Source organism: Gorilla gorilla, chromosome Y, assembly GCF_029281585.2.
Source record: "Gorilla gorilla gorilla isolate KB3781 chromosome Y, NHGRI_mGorGor1-v2.1_pri, whole genome shotgun sequence".
In the NCBI taxonomy this organism is placed as follows: Eukaryota; Metazoa; Chordata; class Mammalia; order Primates; family Hominidae; genus Gorilla; species Gorilla gorilla.
In genome coordinates, this window is record NC_073248.2 from 31857422 (window position 1) to 31876091 (window position 18670).

General features: G+C 46.8%; 1 pseudogene; it reads left to right on the plus strand.

Moving 5' to 3' along the window:
- Positions 1-5656: 5656 nt before the first annotated feature.
- LOC129530338 (arylsulfatase D-like) overlaps positions 5657-18670 on the plus strand; it is a 31323-nt pseudogene continuing 18309 nt past the window's right edge.

Below are 18670 nucleotides of genomic sequence, written 5' to 3' on the forward strand. Positions count from 1 at the left end.
ACCTGCTGAAGAAGTCAAACAGCTTCAAGCAGGGCTAAAATTTCTTTGCTTTTGACAATCTTTCCTGCTGAAGTAAGTAGCCCGCATTCTTGATAGAAGGCTCCATGTACACGTACAGTAGCAAAAGCATACCTGCTGTCAGTATAAATATTAATACATTTGTCCTTAACCCATCAGACAGCCTGAGTGAGGGCGATCAATTCAGCCTTCTGTGCCGAGGTACCTGCTGGCAACACCTGGGACCACAGCACATCTGTCTCCGTAGTAAAGGCTGCACCAATCTTTTGTACTCCCTGTTCGAGGAAGCTGCTACCATCTATAAACATGGTGGCATCTGCCTTCTTTAGGGGCATATCTTGGAGATCAGGTCAGCCAGTTTCTGTAGTTTCTAACAGTTCCTGGCAGTCATGGACAGGTGTAGTGAAGTTTGGGTCAGGGAGGAAAGCAGCTGGATTTAAACACCTTATGGAAGAGAAAGTCAAAAGAGGCTGATCTAACAGTAAACTCTGATACTGCAGGATGCAAGCATTTGACATCCATTTGCCAGAAGCACTTTGTAGCAAAATCTCTATGGCATGAGGAGCCGTGAGGGTTAAGTTTTGGCCCGGAGTCAATTTATTAGCCTCCTGGACTAGGCTTGCTGTTGCCACTATGCCTCACAGACAAGTTGGCCATCCAGAGGCCACAGGGTCCAGTCTCCTAGACAAATAGGCTACTGGGCGTCTCCAGGGTCCTAAAGTCTGAGTGAGCACCCCCTTAGCAACTCCCTGGCTTTCGTGAATAAAAGGTGAAATGGTTTTGAGATATTAGGGAGGGCTAGAGTGGGCGCCTCAGTTAATGCCTTTTTCAGGTTTTTGAAAGCCTGTTCTTTGGTGTCAGTCCATACTAGTGGGCCATTCCTTCCAGCAGCGGTGTACAGGGGCTTGGCAATCTCTGCAAACCTTAATATCCACAGGCGACAGTATCTTATGGCCCCCAGGAATTCACGTACCTGTCTCTTGGTGGGAGTGGGGATTTATGGGATGGCTTCCTTACAAGCACTGATAAGTGCCCTTTTTCCTCTATTTATCTCATACCCTAGGTAGGAGACTCTGGGAAGACAAAGCTGGGACTTTTTGGCTGACACTTGATACCTGAGTTCCTGAAGGAGGTAAAATAGGTCCTTAGTATGTTGCAGGCAACTGTCAGTAGTTTCAGTACCTAATAAAAGGTCTTCTATGTACTGAAGAAGAGTACAATTAGGGTTCTGGCTTGAAATGGTATAAGATCCGATTGGAGGGCTTCCTTAAAAAGGGTGGGGGAATATTTAAAACCTTGAGGTAACTGAGTCCAGGTCAATTGGGTGGTGTTTCCTGAGCCAGGATCTGTCCATTCAAAAGCAAAGATAGGTTGGCTTTTGGGGGCCAGAGGAATAGCAAGGAAAGCATCTTTTAAGTCAAGGACAGCGCAAATTGTGTGTTCTGGTGGAAGCAGTCTGAGTAAAGTATAAGGGTTAGGGACAGTTGGGTGGACAGTGACTATCTGTCTGCTAACTTCCGTTAAGTCCTGTACAGGCCAGTAATCATTTGTTCTGGGTTTTTGGACTGGAAAAAATGGAGTATTCCAGATGGACTGACAATGGTGTGAGTATGCCAGTTTGTAACAGTTGCTGAATATGGGGGTTGATTCTCTCCCTAGCCTGCTGACTCACAGACTATTGCTTCACCTGGACTGGCAAGGCGGTGGCCAGTTCTACTACCACTGGTGGATGGTGCTTAGCCCGTCCTGGGGGGATTGGCTCAGCCCAGACTCAAGGAAAGAGAGTCTGTAAGTCCAGTAGGAGAGGATTAGTTTTATTTTCTGGTGGTTTTGGAGGTGAAACTAACAGATATTCTTCTGACACAGGGGTGGTTAACAGGAGCTGAGCAATAGGGGGCATTGTGTCCCCTAACATGAGGTGAGCTTGTTGGGCCGAGAAGGAAATAGATGCCTACAGCTTGTGGAACAGGTCTCATCCTAGGAGGGGAAAAGGACACTCTGGGACCCAGAGGAATGAGTGAGTTGCTCTTTTCTGTCCCAAACTCACCTCTTATGACTGGGTGACAGGATATTCCTGAATAACTCCAGTAGCCCCCTGTACAACCACTTTCCTATTACAGACACTGCCTAGGGGCATCTGCAGTACCGAGTGTTCTGCCCTGGTGTCAATTAGGAAGTGTACAGGCTGGCACCCTACTATGGCGGTCACCATGGGCTCCCGAGGGCCAAGTGGAAAGGAGCCCTGGTCCCATCAATCATCAGATTCCTCCGCAGCAGGGAGGGTGAGGACTTTTTTGTCTTCTGGTTTTTCCTTTGGTCTTAATGGGCATTCCTTTTTCCAGTTTCCTATCTGCTTGCAATAAGCACATTGGTTTTTCTTTGAAGGGAACCCTGGTCACTTTTCTGGCTTTTCTAGCATGGACCCAGGGTCCCCTGGCTAGTGTTCTGTGAGGGGAGCCTTTCCTTTCTGGCTTCCTGGATGGCCGCCACTAAGATTTTCACTTGTCTTTCTGATGCTTTGTCAGCAGCCTTGTCAGCTGCCTCAGCTGCCTGTTTTTGCTTTTTAAACTCTTGATTGTCAAAAACTTTTTGGGCTATTTCTAAAAGTTGACTGATATTCATCCCAGCAAATCCTTCCAGTTTTTGTAGCTTTCTTTTAATATTAGAGGCTGCCTGAGGCACAAATGCTAAATTAAGAGCACAGCTATTTTCAGGAGACTCCGGGTCAAAAAGGGTGTAAGTCTGATAGGCCTCCTGGAGGCATTCTAAAACGTTCACAGTGACTCATCAGGCCCCTAGACAACTTCAGTCATCTTAGACAAGTTTATGGGTTTCCAAGCGGCTCACTTGATACCCACAAGGAGATACCAGTGAAAATCGTCTAAAGATCTCTTCCCACCTGAGGAGTTTGGGTCCTAATTAGGCTGGGTAGAAGGAAAAACTTCCTTAAGGAGGCCTCTAGCTTCCACTTCTGGCCTATTGGCTGATGTGAGGAAATACTTACTGGCCTCTCTTTGGATCTGTTCCTTCTCTTCAGTGTTGAAAAGGGTCAAAAGGAGCTGCTGACAGTCATCCCAGGTGGACCGATGGGTCCAGAACATGGACTCCATCAGTGAGGTCAAGACCTGGGGCTTTTCAGAAAAGGGGGGTTTATAAGCTTTCCCATTATACAGCTCAGAAGTAGAAAAGGGGACATAAACTAAGAATGGAGCTGAGCGCTCATCACCCAAAGGGACTTGTGCCTGTCTCAGTGGGAGGAGGAGGGCTACCTCCTCCTGCCATGGCCGCAATCTAGAGGCAACAGGCGGACAACCCACAGGGGACGTCCTCGAGGAGACAAGGGAAGATTCTAAGGGAGCAAGAGGGTTATAAGGTGGTGGAACTGGGTGAATAAGATTCTCTTCTTCTTCAGAAGGAAGCAGAATAGGAGCTGAGCCAGCTGAGGGTTGAGGCAAAAGTGAGGTCTGGCTCAAAAGGAACTTAGAGGTAGAATTATGAATGATGCATTAGCAGACCCATGGAGGAGGGCTCCTGACCAAACTCAGCCACTGATCAATGTATGGAAACTGATCGGGGTGACCAGGAGTTCCAGCAACAACCCGCCACACAGCCTGAACAACTGAGAGCTTCAGTGACCCTTCTGGGGGCCACCCAGCTCCAAAATTTGGCCATTCTACTTCGCAGAGTGTCCAGAGTTTGCCTTTTTTAAGGCAGACCCAATAATCCTCTGAGAAGCCTAGAGAAAATTTTTGTAACACACATTGGAGAGGGCTCAAATCTTTATGAGGCTGGGAAGAAGAGTATCCTATTCTGGGGCAGTTTAACAAGGTTTGAGCAGAGATAATAAACCCAGCACTGACAGAGAAATTCATGACCTGGGGGGTGGTAGGATCCGAAGAACAGAAATAATATGGCTAAAAGAAGCAGGAAAACAGCTATTGCCAGTGCTTCCTGCTACATGAGTTCTGTCCTTTTAAGCTTTGAGATTTAGGGAGAGGACAAGAGGTGGTTCCGAGGCTGGTGGGACCTACATGATTTCCCTCTGCCTTTTGACTTACAGCCTAAATATCTTTGGTGTCTCCACGACTGAAAGGCAAATAGTTCAAACTCAGCCTTTTCTTTTAAGGGTTTGAGGAGGGAGAGCAGAGCTAAGTCTTGGAGGCGCTGGACTTGCTGTGACACAGGAAAATGAGATGTGCAGGGCAAGGGGTGGGGATGAGGAGAAAAGGGGCCACTCAGATCCTTTCAGGCTGGGAGGGGCCATGCTGGGCAGTGCTGGTTTGCCAGGATGACTCTGCCGTCCCCCGCCCCACCTCCAGGCCCCATCAGGTCCTGCAAGCCTAGCTTAGAAGCCTGGCCCAGGGCCAAGGCTACCACAGCAGGCTGGGTGCCTGCATTCTGAGCTGGGTGTGGAAGCACTGGGGCTCGGGGAAGTTGGCGGCTTTGACGCCTGAAGGCGTAGGAGCCGGGCACCTGCGGGGTCCCCTTGGGGAGGGGGTCCAGCACTGTCACCTCCTACTCTTCGCTTGTGGGTCAGGAGCCCTTGCCAGCGGGGAAGGAGGCTGTTTCTTTTGTGTACTGGTGGAAGCATGCCTGGCCCCTGGGCCCAGCAACCTGAAGACACACACCTGAGACCTCCTGTGTTAGAAAATCTGCACTCAGGACTTTGAAGAGGTCTTTACCCAGTCGTCTTGGGCAATATTGATGACCTGACATATGAAACTTAGACAAACATTAAATGGGACAATAAACACCAAACACAACAATAGACACAAAACAGGCAATAGACACAAATCAGGCAATAGACACTAGGGTATATAAACAATTATGGAAGTTTTTATAGACAGACAAAGGGGAGGGGGTCCTGTGATGGGATCGGTCAGATGCCCGCCTGGCCACTCCCCCAGAGGGGACTTAGGCTCCTCTTAGCATTTGCAGGCTGGTATAAACCCGTGGCTCGGATCCAGCTATGCCCGATGCTGCCTTTGTTATGCCCAGACCGTTAGTTCCCCAAAGAAGACCACCAGAGTCCAGAGTCAAAGCCAAGCGGCAAGGATCTTTACTACAAGTTCGAACCTGGTCCCTCCATTCCATAGCATACAAGAGGGCCTTGAACAATGCGAGTGTTTGCTTCTTATAGCCTGAGAGTTACAGGGGAACAAAGGAATTCTTTTGGTTCCCGCTCTTTCCGTAAAACTTTGAACGGCTGTCCTCTTATTGGAGACTTTCCTGGTGGTGTTTGTACTGGGCTCCGGAAGTTTGAGAGATATATGGCGATATGTGGTGGGATGGGAGGATGGGATGTATTTGTACTGGGCTTGTTTGTTTTGAGCCCGGGGCTGAGGAATGTGCCCGGCTCCTTTCACCTTAAGCCTTATGAGGTCACCACGGAACTGCGGGTGATGGCCCACTCAAACTCCGTAGCTTTCGCCGTGGAGCTACAAACTGGAGATTCAAGGGCAAGCCTTTGAATTCCAGATTCATGCACACATTCACACAGAGTTTATAACAATTTTTCTTATTCCCGTTCTAAACAGAGGTCTCCGGGAGACCTGAATGAGAGAAAGAGAAGAGATAGAAAAAGGGGGAGGGGGAGAGAGAGAGAAAAAGTTGGGGAGAGACTGAGAGACTAGTCTTAATGGAGAGGCCGGCCTGCCAGAAACCAGGACTCTGTCCTCCAACATCCTGGAATATGGGCAAAGTCAAAGAGAGATGCCCTCATCAGGGACAGTTCCCGCTCACCAAACCAGAACCAAAGGTGCCTAACAGAAAACCAAGGCTCTGTCCTCCAGTGTCCTGGAATGGGGGCAGAGTCAAAGAGAGAGACACCCTCATCAGGGCCACTTCCCTCTCACCAAACCAGAGTGAGAGCTGACTTACATTCCTGAGACCAGAAACTGAGGACTCAGAAGTTGAATTTTGTGGGCACACACCAGTGGTCGATCCGTTCTCCTCCGGAAGACGGGGTCTTATGGGGCCCTGGGACATCTTCAGGTGGTGCCTCCCCTATAAGTCCACTGTCTGGGGGAGCCTGGAATGAGTCCAGCTCTCACCTGGTGGCAAATATCTCGCTGGGGTCTCCAAATATTGTAACCAAGCGAGTTATAGAGAAATGCCACACTTTGAGACTAATTAAGGAGACCTTTATTAGCTGGCGACTGAGAGATGGCTAACGCTTGAAATTCCCTCAGCCCTGAAGAAGGGGCTAGATTTTCTTTTATACTGTGGTTTAGAGAGGGGAGGGGGAATTGAGCTGAAGCAATCTCACAGAAGTAAAACAGGCAAAAAAGTTGAAAAGACTCATGGTTACAGGAAAACAAACAGTTCCAGGTGCAGGGGCTTTAAACTCATCACAAGGTGATAGGTGCGGGGGCTCTGGGTGCTTTCTGCCAGACACAAAAGCGGGGGCTTAGGGTACTATCACCCAGGTGAATTCCTGGGAACTGTGGACATAGCTTGCCACCGTACCTTATCAGTTAATTGCACTCTTTGATGTGCTAAGTGTCAGCTTGCACAAATTAAGTCCTTGAGGAAGGGGGTGGGTAAGGAGCCCTTAATGTCTTGCAAATGAAGGAGCCAAATGGAATCCGTCCGACTTTTTCAGCTAAGAGAGAGTCAATAAAGTTAATACAAGTTAGGGTATCAGACATCTGCATCTCGCTACTGAGTCACAGGAAATAGCAGTCTGACCCTCGTTTGGTCTGGGGACACAAGTGCAGGAATTCAGGCCAAGATAATAACCTCCCATAAAGATGAATGTCTTAATTTAGTTAAGAAGGTCTTCCACTAGGAAGACCTTCACCTTCCCAGCAAGCCGCCTTGAAATGCCTACTTCCTGTGCCAAATTGTAGATAGTCATTTCTGTGTTTCGCTTTTCTCTCCAGGGACTCTTTGCCGGTGCTACTGTTTTTATGCTTGCTTCTGAAGATGTGTGAACCTAAAACTGCAAATGCCTTTAAACCAAATATCCTACTGATCATGGCAGATGATCTAGGCATTGGGGATCTCGGTTGCTATGGGAACAATACACTGAGGTACCATTGGTTGTTGCTATTGGTGATGATGTTATGTGAGTTTGAAGGAATGGTGCATTTAAAATCTGCCTGGAGAAATTAGGAAACTCCTTAGGGCCTCAGAACTCAACAAAAACTACCAACAGGTAAAAAGGCCCTTTTAAACGATGCGGAACTGCGGTGAGTGGGTGAATGTATTACTACCACAAAATGGGTAGCTTAAAACAACGGAAATTTGTTCTCCCAGGTCTGGAGACCAGAAATCTTAAATCCAGGTGTGGGCAGGGCCGGGCTCCCTCTGGGGGCCCTATGGGAGGATCCTTCCAGACTTTCCCAGGTCCTGGGGGCTCCAGGTGTCCCTGAGCTTGTGGCCACATCACTCCAGTCTCTGCCTCCGTCTCCACGGGGCCTTCTCCTCTGCGTCTGTGTCCTAATCTCCTCATCCTATAAGGACACCGGCCATTGCAGCAAGGCCTGCCCACTGTAAAGATCTCATCTTCTGTTGATTACGTTTGCCAACACTGTCTGTTGTGGGCTGAATTCTGGCCTCCTCCAAATTTGTAGGTTGAAGCCCTAACCACCGGTACTTCAGGGTGTGACTGTATTCAGAGATGGGGTCTTTGAAGAGGTAATTAAGTTAAACTGAGGTCCTTAGGGTGAGCCCTAATCTGATATGGATTACTAAAAGAGATTAAGACACCAACAGAGTTCCCTGAGAAGGTGTAGGGAAGGACCTTTCCTGCCTCTCCCAGCTCCTGGGGGCTCCAGGCATCTCTGGCTTTGTGGCCACATCACTCCAGTTTGTGCCTCTGTCCCCACGTGGCCTTCTCCCCTGTGTCTGTGTCTCCTCCTCTGTCTCTCAGAAGGACACTGGTCATTGCATCTAGGGCCCTCTCTAAACCAGGATGATCTCATCTCAGGGTACCTAACTAATAAGGTCTCACGCACAGGTTTGTGGAGTCAGCACGTGGACAGATCGGTTTACAGACCCCCATTCAGCCCACTGCAGTGGCATGTGCAAACACAGAGTAGTAGCCTCTATGCCAGCCTTACCAGCAGAGCGCTTGAGTGGTGCTCACATGCTTTCTGCAACAGGAGAAAAGGTGAGAAACCTCCTTATTCATTTGGTGGGCTTTTAGAAGGACTGCCCCAGAATGCAGGCTGCATCTGCTTTTTAAAAGATGCCAACCTCAGGAGTAGTCGCCGCAGAGCAGGGCCTCCCTTCTTTGTAGAGGACACTGCAGCACTTGCAGCAGTCTGCCCTGTGGGGGCTGGGCGAGGTGGCTCCCGCATGTCATCCCAGCACCTTGTGAGGCCAGGGAAGGTGGATCACTTTAGCCCAGGAGTTTGAGACCAGCCTGGGCAACATGGCAAAACCCTGTCTCTATGAAATACACAAAAAATTTGCCAGGCGTGGTGGTGCATGCCTGTAGTCCCAGCTACTCAGGAAGCTGAGAGTGGAGGATGGCTTGAGCCCGGGAGGTGGAGGTTATGGTGAGCTGAGGTTGCGCCACTGCATTCTAGCCTGGGCCACAGAGCAAGACCCTGTCTCTAAATCAATCAGTCAATCAATCAATCTGCCCCCTGTCCAGGGATCCCCTTTCGAACACCCTGAGCAGGCCTGGTTGTAATTCACAGAACATGCGGTTCATCTGTTTACAGTGTACAGTTCAGGGACTTTTATTCTATTCATGGAGCTGTGCATCTGTCACCACAAACCACGTTAGAGCATTTGCATACCCCCAAAGAAACTCTGCACCCCCTTAGCCATCACCTCCAGCTAGGAGCGAATCTGTGTCCCCTAAACGCCTACGTTGAAGTCCTAACCCCCAGGACCTCAGACTGTGACTCTATTTGGAGACTGAGTCTTTAGAGACGTGATTCAGGTAAAATGAGGTCACTAGGGTGGGCCCTGATCCAATAGGACTAGGGTCCTCATAAGAAGAGCAGATGAGGACACAGACACACATAGAGCAATGACCACCTGAGAACACAGGGAGAAGATGGTGTCTAGGAGCCCAGGAGAGCGGCCTCAGGAGAAACCAGCTCTGCCCACGCCTTGATCTCAGATTTCCAGATCCCAGAAATGTGAGAGAAGAAATATCTACTGGGTTTGTTTTTCTGTTTTATTTTGTTTTGTTTTTTTGAAACAGGGTCTCACTCTGTTGGCTGGAATGCAGTGGCATGATCACAGCTCACTGCAACCTCCCTCTACTAGTCTCAAGCAATCCTCCCACCTCAGCCTCGTGAGTAGCTGAGACTGCAGACACATGCCGCCACATCCTTGTATTTTTTGTAGAGGCAGGTTTTCACTATGTTGCCAAGGCTGGTCTCGAACTCCTGACCTCAAGTGATCCACCCACTTTGGCCCCCCAAAGTGCTGGATGACACGCATGAGCCACTGTGCCCAACCAATATCTGGTGTTGAAGCGGCCAGGTATGTAGGACTTTGTTATGGCAGCCCCAGCTAACACTCCTCCACCTCTCAGCACCCTAACCCTCTGCGTCTGGCAGCCACTAATGTACTTTCCATCTCTATAGACTCCCCTGTTAGGGACATTTCATACAAATGCAATTATATAACCTGTGGTCTTTTATGTCAGGATGCTTTCACAGAACACAGTGTTTTCAGGGTTCCTCCCTGTGGCAGCAAGTGTCAGTACTGTGCCTCATGCCTTGCAGTGGCTGAATCTATGAGAATTCCATAGATTCCATTCTATGTGGATACCTCTTTTGGCTTCCTTTTTTTTCTTTTTTGAGACAGGGTCTCACTTTGTTCTTTCACCAAGCCTGGAGAGCACCGGTGCGATCTCGGCTCACTGCAACCCCTGCCTCCTGGGCTCAAGCTATTCTCCTGTCTCAGCCTTCCGGGTAGCTGGGATTACAGGTGTGCACCATCTTGCCTGACTAATTTTTGTATTTTTTTTTAGTAGAGACAGGGTTTTACCATGTTGGCTAGGCTGGTCTTGAACTCCTGACCTCAAGTGATCTGCCCGCCTAGGCCTCCCAGAGTGTTGAGATTATGGGCATGAGTCACCATGCCTGGCCCTCACTGTTTTTTGATATCTGATGCTGAAAGCTTTTAGGCCTGTGTTCCCCATCTGGACAAGCAGATAAGAAATCACAGGGAATGTCTACTTTGGTGCTGATGGCAGATTCAGACCATAAACGCCCCCACCCTTGCATGGGAACTCTCATCCAATCCCCACACCCTCACAGCAATTAAAAACATAAATCTCCTTTCTTTGCTTCCTTATTTCACATGAGCTTGGAAGGTCTGCTCTGCTCTCCCTAGAAAGCCTCATAATGTTTGTCATAAGTTGTCTCATGTACTGTGTGTGTTTGTGTGTGTGTGGGTGTGTGTGTGTGCGTGACGTCATCCATCTCAACATCAACACCAAACTTAGGATAGTGGTCAATCTGCCTCTACAGGAGACCATAATGCAACTAATTCTGAAATCCAGTGAAGTCTTCGCAGTCTATTCCTGTGCCTTTCAGAGCAGGGATCTGCTTAAGCCAAATGCATGTCTCCCTTCCAGCAATGACATTTGTGTGCTTTGCTCAGAATGCCGAATATTGACCAGCTTTCAGAGGAAGGTGTGAGGCTCACTCAGCACCTGGCAGCCGCCCTGCTCTGCACCCCAAGCCGAGCTGCATTCCTCATGGGGAGACATTCCTTCAGGTCAGGTTGGTGTCATGGAGATGATGGAGGAATGGGCACATCTGTGTGCACTCATTCTATCATCTGTAACAGTTGAGTACTGATGGTGAAGATATAGGGGCAATAGAACAAAGATCATCTGCAATTCATCCTCCTCCATATATTTATGTAAGGAATATTGTATTGTGTGCATACACATAAAAGTTGTGATCATTAGGATGTGAACAGAAAAGCCAAGGTCTGTTGAATATTTTAAAGAGGTTTATTCTGGAGCCAGTATGACTGATCACAAGACCAAGTGTGTCTTAGAGAGAGCAAAGTTTCCCCAAGTTGAGAAGCATTGTGAGATAGATAGATAGATAGATAGATAGATAGGTAGACAGACAGACAGATAGATAGATAGATAATTGACAGCTAGATACATGCTAGATGGATGATAATGATAGATGATGGATAATTGATAGATAAATATCTAGATGATGATGATACATGATAGATGATTGATAATGACATGATAGATGATTGATAGCTAGACAGCTAGATAACAGGTGATTATAATGATAGTTGATAGATGAGTGATAGATGATAATGATAGCTGATTGATAGCTAGATGAGTAATGATAATGATATATAAGAGATACATAGATGGATAGATATAGATGATAGATGATGGATACATATTGGGATAGATAGGTGACAGGTGATAGGTAAACAGATAGATAGCATATGAGAGATCACATAGAGTCTGTCATCCTAAGGTAGGGTGTCTCTGTTTTGGCATGATGGACATTTGGGGCTAGAAAATTCTCTATGGTGAGGCCGTCCTGTGCACTGTATGTAGGGTCTTGAGCAGCATCCGTGGGCTCCACACACCTGATACGAGTAGCACCACACCCCACTCTTTCTGAGTTGTGACACCACAAACATCTCCAGACATTGGCCATGCTTATTATTTTGAGAATAGTGTGATAGGTAGGTAGGTAGGTAGGTAGGTAGGTAGATAGATGACAGATGATAGATGGGTAGATAAGTGATAGCTCCATACATGATAGATGGATGATAGATAACAGAAGCTTGGCTCGACTGCGCAAATCCAGATCTCAGACACCAAATCCCCGTAGTTGAGAAGTGCTCCTCTAGAGAAAGGAAAGTAAATTCTTCCTGTCTTCTCTGCCCCACAGGCATGGACGCCAGCAATGGATACTGGGCCCTTCAGTGGAATGCAGGCTCAGTTGGCTCCCTGAGAACGAAACCACTTTTGCAAGAATCTTGCAGCACCGTGGCTATGCAACTGGCCTCATAAGTGTGGATATGTGGGAGCCTCATATTATATGGTGGTTGAGAAGATTCGTGATTAAAAAAGACCCCAGTCTGGGTGCAGTGGCTCACGCCCATAATCCCAGCATTTTGGGAGGATGAGGTGGGCAGATCACGAGGTCAGCAGTTCAAGATCAGCGTGACCAACATGGTGAAACCCTGTCTCTACTAAAATACAAAAATTAGCTGTGCGTGGTGGTGCACACCTGTAATCCCATCTACTCAGGAGGCTGAGGCAGAAGAATCACTTGAACCCGGGAGACAGAGGTTTCAGGGAGCTGAGATCTCACCACTGCACTCCAGTCTAGGCAACAGATAGAGACTCCGTCTCAAAAAAAATAATAATAATAAAATAAAAATAATCCTGTTTTCCCTCAAACGAAAACAATCCTGTCTCCTCTGAATCAGAAGTTGGTGCCCGGGGGGCCGGGTGTGGTGGCTCATGCCTGTAATCCCAGCACTGTGGAAGGCTGTGGTGGGCAGATCATGAGGGCAGGATATTGAGACCATCCTGGCTAACACGGTGAAACCCCGTCTCTACTAAAAAAAAGACAAAAAATTAGCCAGCCATGGTGGCGGGCGCCTGTAGTCCCAGGTACTCAGGAGGCTGAGGCAGGAGAATGGCATGAACCCAGGAGGAAGAGCTTGCAGGGAGCCGAGATTGTGGCACTGCACTCCAGCCTGGGCGACAGAGCGAGACTCCGTCTCAAAAAAAAAAAAAAAAAAAAAAGAAGTTGGTGCCTGGTCCATCTCATACCTATTGGATTGTTCCCAGTTTTTTATGAGTTTTTTTCTTTTTAAATTCCAAATCCTAGGAGATTGCCCTCTTTTCTTCTCTAGACCTATCAGTCTTCGGCTTGTCCCCATTTATCATGACCTTCTTCAGACATTATCTTTTTCTACATGTTCACTCATCATCTCAAAACCCCCAGAGTTTTTTTTTTTTTCTTTTTGTCTTTTTTTTTTTTCATTGATCATTCTTGGGTGTTTCTTGCAGAGGGGGATTTGGCAGGGTCATAGGACAATAGTGGAGGGAAGGTCAGCAGATAAACAAGTGAACAAAGGTCTCTGGTTTTCCTAGGCAGAGGACCCTGCGGCCTTCTGCAGTGTTTGTGTCCCTGGGTACTTGAGATTAGGGAGTGGTGATGACTCTTAATGAGCACGCTGCCTTCAAGCATCTGTTTAACAAAGCACATCTTGCACCACCCTTAATCCATTTAACCCTGAGTGGACACAGCACATGTTTCAGAGAGCACAGGGTTGGGGGTAAGGTCACAGATCAACAGGATCCCAAGGCAGAAGAATTTTTCTTAGAACAGAACAAAATGAAAAGTCTCCCATGTCTACTTCTTTCTACACAGACACGGCAACCATCCGATTTCTCAATCTTTTCCCCACCTTTCCCCCCTTTCTATTCCACAAAAGTGCCATTGTCATCATGGCCCATTCTCAATGAGCTGTTGGGTACACCTCCCAGACAGGGTGGTGGCCGGGCAGACGGGCTCCTCACTTCCCAGTAGGGGCGGCCAGGCAAAGGCGCCCCTCACCTCACGGACGGGGCGGCTGGCCGGGTGGGGGGCTGACCCCCCCACCTCCCTCCCGGACGGGGCGGCTGGCCTTCCTAAGGGGCACTAGCTCAGGCCTGCCCCTTAAACTCCTTTCTGCTTAGAGAGGAAAGGAGGGAGATGTTGGTTTATGCTGCCAAGCACCAGGCAGTCTGCTGGTTACCTCCTTCATTCCTTACCCAGCCTGTGGGTTTAGAGGTGCTGTCCCCATCATACACATGAGAACGTGGGAGCTCAGTGGTGAGGCCACCCGCCCCGACCTGGTGGTGGGATCTCTGTAGAGCGTCCCCAGTTCCTCTCTGTGCTTTTCTCACACTCAAAGCCACTGTCCCATTCACAGGAGCTGCAACACCCCAACTTGTTCAAAGGTGTGGTTTTCTTAAGGAGGACAACCATTGTTCCTCCTTTTTAAGTTTCCTGCCACTTTATTTTTATGTTTTTAATTTTTTTAAAAGTTTTTTCTTGTTTTATTTATTTTTTATTTTTATTTTTTTGAGATGGAGTCTTGCTCTGTCCCCTAGACTGGAGTGCAGTTGCGTGATTGAAGCTTACTGCAGCCTCTGCCTCCTGGGTACAGGTGATTCTCCTACCTCAGCCTCCCAAGTGGCTGGGACCACAGGCATGTGCCACCATGCTCAGCTAATTTTTTTGCATTTTTAGTAGAGCCAGGGTTTCAGCATGTTGGCCAGACTGGTCTCGAACTCCTGACCTCAAGTGATCCACCTACTTTGGCCTCCCAAAGTGCTGGGGTTACAGGGCCAGTGCTTTATACTGTAGAAGTCTGTGTATCTCCTACTCTGAGGGTGGATTTATTCTTTATCTTATTTTTTTAGAGACAGGTTCTTGCCCTCTCACCCAGGCGGGAATGTAGTGGCAAAATCACAGCTCACTGCAGCCTCAAACTTCTAGGCTCAGGCGATCCTCTCACCTCAGCTTCCTAACTAGCTGGGACCACAGGCATGCGCCACCATGCCCAGCTAATTTTATTTCTTGTTTTTGTAGAGGTGGGGGTCTTGCTATGTTGCCCAGGCTAGTTTTGAACTCCTGGCCCCAAGACAGCCTCCCACCTTAGCCTCCAAAACTGATGAGATTACAGGTGTCAGCCACTGCACTCAGCCAATTTTTCTTTCTTTTGTTAACTATTTAAGTGGATTTACTTTTGTTTACCAAGATTGCAGACCTCTGCATCTTGGTAAACATTTGCATTTCTTCTAAGAGTCTTCATTTTGTGGTACACACACTCAGTCTGTTTTGGGGAAAGCCTGTTCTTCATGTTCCAGAGACACTCCTCACTATATCCAAGCATATTTTTTACCCTAAACATAAGAAGGGGGAATAGGAGTGTGTCTGGGTTTGAGAAAAAGATACATTTTTAGGGATTCTGAGGACAGTTTGTGAGGAATGGTCAGGAGGAAGTAGGGAGAAACCAGCTTGAACTCCTCCACTGTTTTTTTGTTTGTTTTTGGAGACAGGGTCTTACTTACTGGGTGTCCCAGGCTGGAGTTGGAGTGCAGTGTCACAGTCTTGGCTCACTGAAACCTCTACCTCCCAGACTCAAGCAATCCTCCCACCTCAGCCTCCTAAGTAGCTGGGACCACAGGTGCCTGCCACCATGCCTGGCTAATTCTTGTATTTTTAGTAGAGACAGGGTTTTGCCATCTTGCCCAGGCTGGACTCAAACTCCTGGACTCACGCCATCCTCCCACCTTGGCCTCCAAAAGTGCTAGGATTACAGGCAAGAGCCACCATGCCTGGCCTTATCTCCTCTAGTTTCAAGTGGGGCAAATAAGGCCCTGAAGCCTTTCCCATCTATTTCTGTACCTGAATTTGAGTTGGTGGGTGGTCTGGATGTGAGATGGACAGAAGGGTTGCATGGACACCCCAGTTCTCAGACATTCTCCTGAAATTTGAGGTGTGGGCTTCCCCACATTCTAGCTCTACGATATTGTTCTAACAGTTATTGCCTTAGGAAAAATTGTATAAGGGCATTTTGATTACAAGTTGGTGGAGAGAGCCAGTTTCTGCTACTACATTTCAGAATTATTCAGGAGTCAACTATCATTAGTAACTGGTTACCTTTTAAGTAACACATATATTTATATACATATAAAATATATAATATATACTTTATTTTTTATACACTTAAATATATATTTATATACTTTATTTTTACTTTAATACTTATATATAACTTATAATACTTATATTTACTTATCTACAACTATTATGTATTACTCATATATAACAATATATAACCTTATAAAATATGTAAGTATATATTATATATGACATATAAAATATATAGGTAATGTATGCTTATGAATTTTAGGTAATATATCTGTTACTTAAAGATATTTACCTGTGGCGAGGCGTGGTGGCTCACACCTGTAATCCCAGCACTTTGGGAGGCTGAGGCAGGCAGATCACCTGAGGTCAGGAGTTCAAGACCAGCCTGACCAACATGGAGAAACCTCATCTCTACTAAAAATTCAAAAAATTAGCCGGAGACGGTGGTGCATGCCTGTAATCCCAGTTACTCAGGAGGCTGAGGTAGGAGAATTGCCTGAAACTGGAAGGCAGAGGTTGCAGTGAGCCAAGATCGTGCCACTGAACTCCAGCCTGAGTGACACAGCGTGACTCCATCTCAAAAAAAAAAAAATTATTTACCTGTATATATAGGTTATATATATTTATATATTACCTATGTATATATAAATATTAATATTTATACAGATATATATATCTGTTACAAATGTATATATAAAAATTAATACATTTTATTTATATTATATTAATATATTTGTATATATAAATATTAATATTTATATATACATAGGTTATATATTATATACAACCTGTATTCATATAGGTTATATAGAATATATATTTGTATTTATTTATATATATAAATTTATATATAGGGTCCCTTTGATGTATTGTGTATTCTTACATTATACAGGTTTTCTTTTTTCAGTATAATATATAATATGCTATAACATATAATATGTAACTATATATTTGTAATGTATATGATATATAACCTATATTTGCATTATATATAAATATAAATATTTTGAAAGGTATGCAACTCCTATATTGAAAGGTATGTAACTATAACATTTTAAATATTTATATTTATCACATTATATTTATAGTTATATAGGTTATATATTACATATAAAACCTATATTATAGGTTATATATAAAATCTATATTATAGGTAATATATATCCTATAATATAAATACATGTATTACATATATATGTAAATGATATTTTGTAAATTATTTAATAGAATGGTCTAGGGTTGCAAGACTGTAAGAGCAACATTCTGGAAAGTGTTAAACCCTTTATTTATTTATTTTTTATTATTATTACTATTTGTGTGTGTGTGTGTGGAGTCTGTCTCTGTCGCCCAGGCTGGAAAGCAGTGGCGCGATCTCCGGCTCACTGTAAGCTCCGCCTCCCGGGTTCACGCTGTTCTCCTGCTTCAGCCTCCCGAGTAGCTGGGACCACAGGCGCCCGCCACCACGCCCAGCTAATTTTATTGTATTAAGAAGAGACGGGGTTTCACCGTGTTAGCCAGGATGGTCTCGATCTCCTGACTCCGTGTCCTCCCACCTCGGCCTCCCAAAGTGCTGGGATTACAGGCGTGAGCCACCGCTCCCCGCCAAAAGTCTTAAACCTTTAATCACTTGCCAAGGGTTCTGACAGGGATACATTCATTAGTCTTTCACAGATCAGAATGCGTTCATTTAGGCCGGGCTCGGTGGCTCATGCCTGTAATCCCAGCACTTTGAGAGGCAGAGGCGGGCGGATCATGAAGTCAGGAGATGGAGACCATCCTGGCAACACGGTGAAACCCCGTTTCTACTAAAAATACAAAAAATTAGCCAGGCGTGGTGGCGGGCGCCTGCAGTCCCAGCTACCCTGGACGCTGAGGCAGGAGAATGGCACGAACCCGGGAGGCGGAGTTTGCAGTGAGCCCAGATCGGCGCCACTGCACTCCAGCCTGGGCGACAGAGGGACACTCCGTCTCAAAAATAAAAATAAAAAAGAATGCGTTCATTTAAACACCGGTATCCAATCCATTCATTGCCTTTCCACTTCCAGTTTTGCTCTTCGCAGACTTTTCTTTTCCTGCCCAGGCGGAATGATTCCGAGGTTCTTTGCAGCAGACAGGGCTGCTTCAAAGCGGGTCTCCGTTGAACATCTGCGTTTCTTTCAGGAAAATGGCACCAGGGTGTGAATTGTGCATTCCGCGGGGATCACTGCCACCACCCCCGGAACCAAGGATTTGACTATTTCTACGACAAGCCCTTCACGCTCACAAACGACTGTGACCCAGGCACGCCCCCGCGAAGTGGACGCCGCCCTGAGGGCGCAGCTCTGGGGTTACACCCAGTTCCTGGCGCTGGGGATTCTCTCCGTGGCTGCCGGCCAGACCTGCAGTTTCATCTCTGTTTCCGTGAGAGCAGTCACCGGCATGGGCTTCTTGTGTTTTATCTCTTGGTACTCCTCCTTTGGGTTTGTGCCACGCTGGAACTGTATCCTGATGAGAAACCATGACCATCACGGAGCAACCCATGGTTCTGGAGAAAACAGCGAGTCTTATGCTAAAGGAAGCTGTTTCCTATATTGAAAGGTAAGCAACCATCACATCTTAAAGAGGAGATGGGGCCGGGCGCGATGGCTCATGCCTGTCATCTTGTGTCCGGAATTGGTGGGTTCTTGGTCTCACTGAGTTCAAGAACGAAGGCACTGCCCCTCGCGCTGAGTGTTACAGCTCTTAAGGTGGCGCATCTGGAGTCTGTCGCTTCTGATGTTCGGATGTGTTTGGAGTTTCTTCCTTCTGGTGGGTTCATGGTCTTCCTGGCTCAGGAGTGAAGCTGCAGACCTTCGTGGTGAGTGTTACAGCTCTTAAGGTGGCGCGTCTGGAGTTGTTCGTTCCTCCCGGTGGTCTCGTGGTCTCGCTGGGCTCAGGAGTGAAGCTGCAGATCTTTGTGGTGAGTGTTACAGCTCATAAAAGAAGCGTGGACCCAAAGAATGAGCAGTAGCAAGATTTATTGCAAAGAGTGAAAGAACAAAGCTTCCACA